The 7,999-nt window shown below is 40.6% G+C and overlaps 1 non-coding gene across 1 annotated transcript; it reads right to left on the bottom strand.

Annotated features, from left to right (window-relative positions):
- Window positions 1-551: 551 nt before the first annotated feature.
- LOC116376578 (U7 small nuclear RNA) lies at window positions 552-607 on the bottom strand. Its single transcript, XR_004212023.1, has one exon. It is a non-coding gene; the product is annotated as a U7 small nuclear RNA (small nuclear RNA).
- Window positions 608-7,999: the final 7,392 nt, after the last annotated feature.

Genomic DNA, 7,999 nt, shown 5'->3' with positions numbered 1-7,999 from the left:
AACGATTGTCATTATTACCCAGCGTGACCAAGAATGGTCAAGAATTTGTCAAAGAACTTTAAGAACTTTTCTGGAAAAGTACCTCTCTCACGACCATGACAAAGCAAACTAGAAGGACGAAGATTGTACTGACATAAAAGACACACACATAAAAAAATACTATAGTTCCCTATGGTCTAAATACTGTAGAATTACAATATTTATATACTATAGTATTAACTGTTTGTTTTCGCAGACATAACTGTAGTATACTGTAGTATTTACTGTAGTGTTTTTGTGGACATTACTGTAGTACACTATAGTATTTACTGTAGTATTTTCACAAGTATTACTTTAGTACAGTGTTGTATTTACTGTAGTGTTTTTGAAGAATTTACTGTCTGGTTTTTTTCTGGACATAACTGTAGTATACTGTAGTATTTACTGTAGTGTTTTTGTGGACATTACTGTAGTACACTATAGTATTTACTGTAGTATTTTCACAAGTATTACTTTAGTACAGTGTAGTATTTACTAAAGTGTTTTTGTTTTATCATCTTTGACATAGAAGCGGGGGCTTTCTCCTTGGGGAAACCTACTGGATAAATACTAAAAGAGCAAATTATCCATAAGATGTAAGTAGGACTGGGGTCTGAACTGGGGTCAGAGCTTCTGCTCTTTTCTATAAGCTGTAAATAGGTACGTAAGTAAAGAGCAGGGATAGCTCAGGGATTCCTGCCCTTTTCTACCTCTCTTCTCAGTGTGTCTGTCCAGTCAAGGGTGAGGTTTGTTAAGGGACAAGTGGGATGGGGGTTGGAGTTCTCCTTTTGTCTTCTGCGACTTGATTTCAGATAAAACAAACTTTATTGGATAATTAAATGTAGCCTACAGAAACATTTAAAATTAAAATAAATAAAAGAGGAGGGAGGGGTTTGGTAGGGGATACAAACCCGGTTTAGGTTTGGAGGGTAGGATACAGATCTAGTTTAAAGTATTTCTATAGAGAAAATTATAACATTAGGGGATGGAAACGTGCTTTTCAGCATGCAGGGAGACTGGCGGCCATGTGCTCCTTAAAACCTGTTGTGACTAGGGGGCAGTATTTTCATTTTGTCGGGATATTTTGTCAGGACAAGTTGCTAGAATATGCATATAATTGACAGCTTAGGATAGAAAACACTCTAAAGTTTCCAAAACTGTAAAAATAATGTCTGTGAGTATAACAGAACTGATGTTGCAGGCCTGAGAAAGCCTGAGAAAAATCCAATCCGGAAGTGCCTTCTGTTTTGAAAGTGCTGCTAATAGTGCTCTGCTAATAGATTTCTAGGGGGGGTTGTCTGTGAAGAGATCAGTTGGCAAAATTACTTCAACTGTACTGTATGATTCTCATGCTGATTTCCATGCACTGCTCATTTCCCATGCTGTCCGTATTTGCGCTTTTGGTTCCATTGCCGAAAGAACATATCTATTTTCGTATTGATTTGTCCGTGCCATTTGACTTTGCACACAAGGTCAGAACAGCATATTGACTGCATGACAACTCATGTATGAAGAACTTTATGTAGATTCAACTTAGCAGCACCTTAGTGCTCTGGTCAGATGAAACCAAAATTGAACTTTTTGGCAACAATGCAAAACGTTATGTTTGGCGTAAAAGCAACACAGCTCATCACCCTGAACACACCACATCCCCACTGTCAAACATGGTGGTGGCAGCATCATGGTTTGGGCCTGCTTTTCTTCAGCAGGGACAGGGAAGATGGTTAAAATTGATGGGAAGATGGATGGAGCCAAATACAGGACCATTCTGGAAGAAAACCTGATGGAGTCTGCAAAAGACCTGAGACTGGGACAGAGATTTGTCTTCCAACAAGACAATGATCCAAAACATAAAGCAAAATCTACAATGGAATGGTTCAAAAATAAACATATCCAGGTGTTAGAATGGCCAAGTCAAAGTCCAGACCTGAATCCAATCGAGAATCTGTGGAACGAACTGAAAACTGCTGTTCACAAATGCTCTCCATCCAACCTCACTGAGCTCGAGCTGTTTTGCAAGGAGGAATGGGAAAAGAATTCAGTCTCTCGATGTGCAAAACTGATAGAGACATACCCCAAGCGACTTACAGCTGTAATCGCAGCAAAAGGTGGCGCTACAAAGTATTAACTTAAGGGGGCTGAATAATTTTGCACGCCCAATTTTTCAGTTTTTGATTTGTTAAAAAAGTTTGAAATATCCAATAAATGTCGTCCCACTTGTTGTTGATTCCTCACAAAAAAATACAGTTTTATATCTTTATGTTTGAAGCCTGAAATGTGGCAAAAGGTCGCAAAGTTCAAGGGGGCCGAATACTTTCGCAAGGCACTGTATATTTTTGGAAAAAAGGAACATTTGCTATCTAACTGGGAGTCTCGTGAGTGAAAACATCCGAAGCTCATCAAAGGTAAACGATTTAATTTGATAGCTTTTCTGATTTCCGTGACCCAGTTACCTGCTGCTAGCTGGACAAAATGCTATGCTAGGCTATCGATAAACTTACACAAATGCTTGTCTAGCTTTGGCTGTAAAGCATATTTTGAAAATCTGAGACGACAGGGTGATTACCAAAAGGCTAAGCTGTGTCTCAATATATTTCATTTGTGATTTTCATGAATAGGAATATTTTCTAGGGATATTTATGTCCATTGCGTTATGCTAATTAGTGTCAGACGATGATTACGCTCCCGCATGCGGGATGGGGAGTCACTAGTTGGTAAAAATAAAATACCAGCGGGAGTATGAGCAGCAATTTAAAAGTGGGTAAAAGTTATGACATGGTAATAACACAATAATAACGTGATCAAGTGTTAACTTGTTAAAAGTTGTTAAATACACTTAAATTGTCAAGCTCAGAAAAAAATAATATTTTAAAAGCACAGACAGGGGGGTGCTTGATAAAACCATCATGAGGGTGTTGTTGTTCCTCTTGAATCAATGGTTTCAAATATGGATTTACAGCCGACCTGATGACAAACTTTCTCCCTTGGACAACCCTGGCCAGTTCGTGTGAGTATTGATTATTTGTGTGTTTAGGGATCCTGAATGCCATCTTAATGGCAAGGTTTTGGACAGTCTGGAGATTTGATATTTGTCTGGGCACAGCACTGAACCAGGCTCAGGCAGCATACTCATACTCAAACAGGGGCCTGATATAGCTTTGGTATACTCTGATGGTTGTTCTGGGGGCTACACCACCTTCTGTCCTGCACATTATCCTCAGGTGGTTTAGACGTTTTTTCCATTCCTTCTCCAGGTTCTCAATATAGGTGCTCCACTTCCTGGAATGTGACACCCAGGAACTTGATTGTGGGAGTGGTCTGAAGTGCCTGCCCATCGAGAGTGAGGTCAACGGTTTTGTTTCTCTTTCTTGTTTTGGAGATTACGGTGCACTTCCCATTGTGTTTCAGCACTTTTACTTTTGAGTGGTTTGTCTTGCCGTTTAACATGTCAACTTTTTGCCAAGAGGTTTTGGGGTTTGGATCTGTTTTTGGTTCTTGATAAAAAATCTTACCCAGTGGTTTTCTCTTTCTAGAGCCAGTAATTTTCTTATTTTAGTTTGTAGCTGCTTTTTGTTTCCTCAGAGCTGTACATGAACTCTTCTTGGATTCCATTACAGCTGGATGAGGGGGAGAAGAGATCAGTTTTCTTAAGGAAGGTAACTAAATATTTGTCTATACTTTGCATGTAGGTTTCTCACTCGTGGGTGCACAAATTGGGATTTGTGGGAGGGGAATGGGCAGGGTATATGCTAATTAGAGATTAGCATATCAATACAGTGTAGTATTAGTATAGTATTTTCTTGTGGGTATGAGGATGTTAACCATGATTTATTTATCTTATTCATGGCAATATTTCCAGCTTTCCTCCATGCAGTGTTAATTCCATCAATGAAAACAGTGACAAAAATATTTGTCAAACACCTATTTTTTCAGTGGCAATTGATGAGATGATAACTTACTAAATAGACCAAGAAAAACTAACTAAACAAAATTGTATTTTCATTTCGGTTGACGAAAACAAGATGGGACAAAATAGAGAGATTGAGAGCTTTTCAGTGTTAATTGTTTGACCCGATCAAAAACGTGCATGAGATTAGCAGAATGGCAGATTAGCTTTCTCATTGCAATATTGCAATGCTGTTATTGGAATATAAAACCATGCACAGGTCATTCCGAAGTCACCTCTATCCCTGGAAACTCTTCTCCAATCTGGTGTCAACAAATCATTGATAAGGCACATGCCATTGCTACAAGCTTCATATGACCTTTATTCAGCTAGGCAAGCCAGTTAAGTGACTCCCCATCCCGCATGGGGGATCGTAATCATCGACTGACACTAATTAGCATAATGCAACGGACATAAATATTCCTATTCACGAAAATTACAAGTGAAATATATTGAGACACATCTTAGCCTTTTGTTAATCCCCCTGTCATCTCAGATTTTCAAAATATGCTTTACAGCCAAAGCTAGACAAGCATTTGTGTAAGTTTATCGATAGCCTAGCATAGCATTTTGTCCAGCTAGCAGCAGGTAACTTGGTCACGGAAATCAGAAAAGCAATCAAATTAAATCGTTTACCTTTGATGAGCTTCGGATGTTTTCACTCACGAGACTCCCAGTTAGATAGCCAATGTTCCTTTTTTCCCAAAATATTATTTTTGTAGGCGAAATAGCTCCGCTTGTTCTTCTGTTTGGCTGAGAAATCGCCCGGAAATTGCAGTCACGAAAACCCGAAAAATATTCAAAATTAGCTCCATTTATCGACAGAAACATGGCAAACGTTGTTTATATTCAATCCGGAGAAAAAGTAATCTGGTTGATAGCCCATTCACTGCTCAATAGGGACGCATTGGAACGCAGCTTCAAAACATGAGGCACTTCCGGATTGGATTTTTCTCAGGCTTTCGCCTGCAATATCAGTTCTGTTATACTCACAGACAATATTTTTACAGTTTTGGAAACTTTAGAGTGTTTTCTATCCTCAGCTGTCAATTATATGCATATTCTAGCATCTTGTCCTGACAAAATATCCTGTTTACTACGGGAACATTATTTTTCCAAAAATGAAAATACTGCCCCCTAGTCACAAAAGGTTTTAAGAACACATTCTTATTTACAACGACGGCCTACCCCAGCCAAACCCGGACGACACTGGGCCAATTGTGCGCTGCCCTATGGGACTCCCAATCACGGCTGGATGTGACACAACCTGGATTCAAACCAGGGAATATAGTAACGCCTCAAGTACTGAAATGCAGTGCCTTAGACCTCTGCACCACTCGGGAGCCCAAAACTTATCGTGTAGATTCAAAGAAGACAGAATGCAACACATCCACAGAAGAAGACAGCGTTTGCACCCACAAGTTGATGTGGAAAAATAACATCAAAAGACATCTGAATGCACATCATCCCAAGATACACACTCAGGTAATGACAGCTAGTGTTTTGCCACTACTTATGACTCTTATCGTGACCCTTTGAATTGGCTGTGCAAGTAAATGTTTTAATTAGTCGCATCAGTGCGAGCTGAACATTCATTACACGGTCACATCACCAAGGTTATTAGAGTAAACAAAAACTTGAATCTAAAGTAGAAACAAATTTGGAAAAGCTATTTAGTAAACTTAAATAAAAATAAAAAACAATTGTAAAACTAAAACTATACTGAATCTATTATTTTTGACTACAAAATTAACAAAAAAATATATACAAAATCAGAGCATTTAAAATAATCTATTAATAGGTGTTGAAAAGGTGACGAATATATATGTATTTTATGGTTTTCTTTCATTGATCCCCATTCCGAACCCATTCTCTCAATATATATTCCAGTAAAGTGCATTCGGAAAGTATTCAGTTTAACTTACATTTTTCAGACCCTTTACTCAGAACTTTGTTGGAGCACCTTTGGCAGTGATTGCAGCCTCAAGACTTCTTGGGTATGACGCTACAAGCTTGTCACAGCTGTATTTGGGGAGTTTCTTCCATTCTTCTCTGCCGATCCTATCAAACTCTGTCAGGTTGAATGGGGAGCGTCGCTGCACAGCTATTTTCAGGTTTCTCCAGAGATGTTCGATTGAGTTCAAGTGCGGGCTCTGGTTGGACCAGTCAAGGACATCCTGCATTGTCTTGGCTGTGTGCTTAGTGTCATTTTCCGATTAGAAGGTGAACCTTTGAAACATTCTGAGGTCCTGAGAACTCTGCAGCAGGTTTTTATCAAGGATCTCTCCTTTCATCCTTCCCTCGACCCTGACTAATCTCCCAGTCCCTGCCGCTGAAAAACATCCCCACAGCATGATGCTGCCACCACCATGCTTCACCGTAGGGATGGTGCCAGGTTTCCTCCAAATGTAACACTTGGCATTCAGTCCAAAGAGTTCAATCTTGGTTTCATCAGACCAGAGAATCTTGTTTCTCATGGTCTGAGAGTCCTTTAGGTGCCTTTTGGCAAACTCCAAGCGGGCTGTCATGTGTCTTTTAATGAGGAGTGGCTTCCGTAAACATCCATGACACATTCTGTGTCATCCATAAACACAATGTGACATGGATCAAACAGGGCAGGCTCTATCTGACATGTACTTTGTATGTTTTTTCCACTGCATTGCTGTATGTCTCTCCAGCAGTGCTCAAGATTTTTGTTTTCACAGCAAAGGGCAAATTGTAAACTGCATAAAAGTAGTCCTCTAAATAATGAAAAATCTTTTTTTACTATCTGCTCTTCCAGAGCAGAGTAAAAAGCAGAAGCTGCAGGAGGACTCTGCACCTGTCTGCCTGGATGTTCAGCTGAATCTGCAGCGACTGAATCAGTGTCACTACACCCGCCGAAGTCGGTCCCTCTCCTTGTTCGAGCGGCATTCGGCGGTCGACGTCACCGGTCTCCTAGCCATCGCCGCTCCACCTTTCATTTTCCTTTGTCTCGTTTTCCCACACACCTGGTTTACATCCCCTCATTACTCTACGTGTATATTATCCTCTGTTCCCCCCCATGTCTGTGTGTGGTATTGTTCTTTCGTTACGTGTGTGACGCTACAGGCTTGTTTTGCGCCGGGTTTTGTGTTAACCCGTGGATTTGTTATTTGTACCATTTTTGTGTGATTTGTGCGCTCGCTTTTTTTCCTTGGGCCGGAGTGTTGTGACGGAGTGTTGTGACGCAGTTGCGTCCGGCTGTTTCCCTCTGCCTGAATAAAGCGTGCCTGTTCACTTATCTCTGCTCTCCTGCACCTGACTTCCTTCAACCAGTTGCGCACACTCTGACAATCAGCTATTGGTCTTGTAGCATCTCATGGACTTTCTCTACAGACTGTGGTGCACTTCGGCCACACACCTGTGAATGATACGGAAATAAAAAGAGGAACATAGGAAATATGAGTCATACTCACTGTGAAATGACATCATGGCTTTCTGCATGATTACAATGATATAAATGACTTAAGCAATTGTAGAATGCATGTAGATTTAAATCATACCTGTATTTCAATCTCTACGAACCCCTTGTAGAGGCCAAACTGCTCTGAGTGGTACCGCACTGCTGAGAACCATGAGTTCCAGCATGTTGCACATGAATAGGGAGCCATAGTCGCTCTCTTCCACCCTGACAGTTTGGTGGTGAGGATGGTAAGGTATCTTCTTTTGCGTGCCCCTGCCTGGTAAAACATCTGCGAAGAAACTTAGAATGAGTGCGTTCAGCTGATCAAAAGCTTTGTGGAAAGCACTCCCTATCGGATTCATGACGTGAGCCATGTATGCTATGTGCAGGGAGTTGGGGAACAATGATTGAAGTGCCGCTTTGTAGGCTTTCCTCGTGTACTCTCTGTGTCAAAGACAATGACATCATCATTGGAGATATTGTAGTCTTGTTGACATTTCCCCCACCGCCATGGAAACTGTTGAATGGGTTGCACTGCTCCAGAAACACCGTCTCTGCGAGGTAGAATTCTCCCCGAGGTGTCCTTTTCAAGTGGTGCCATGAGGATGTTT

Source organism: Oncorhynchus kisutch, linkage group LG12 (assembly GCF_002021735.2).
Source record: "Oncorhynchus kisutch isolate 150728-3 linkage group LG12, Okis_V2, whole genome shotgun sequence".
In the NCBI taxonomy this organism is placed as follows: Eukaryota; Metazoa; Chordata; class Actinopteri; order Salmoniformes; family Salmonidae; genus Oncorhynchus; species Oncorhynchus kisutch.
The sequence above is the reverse complement of the archived record's forward strand: the minus strand, read 5'-3'. Positions and strand labels throughout refer to the sequence as shown.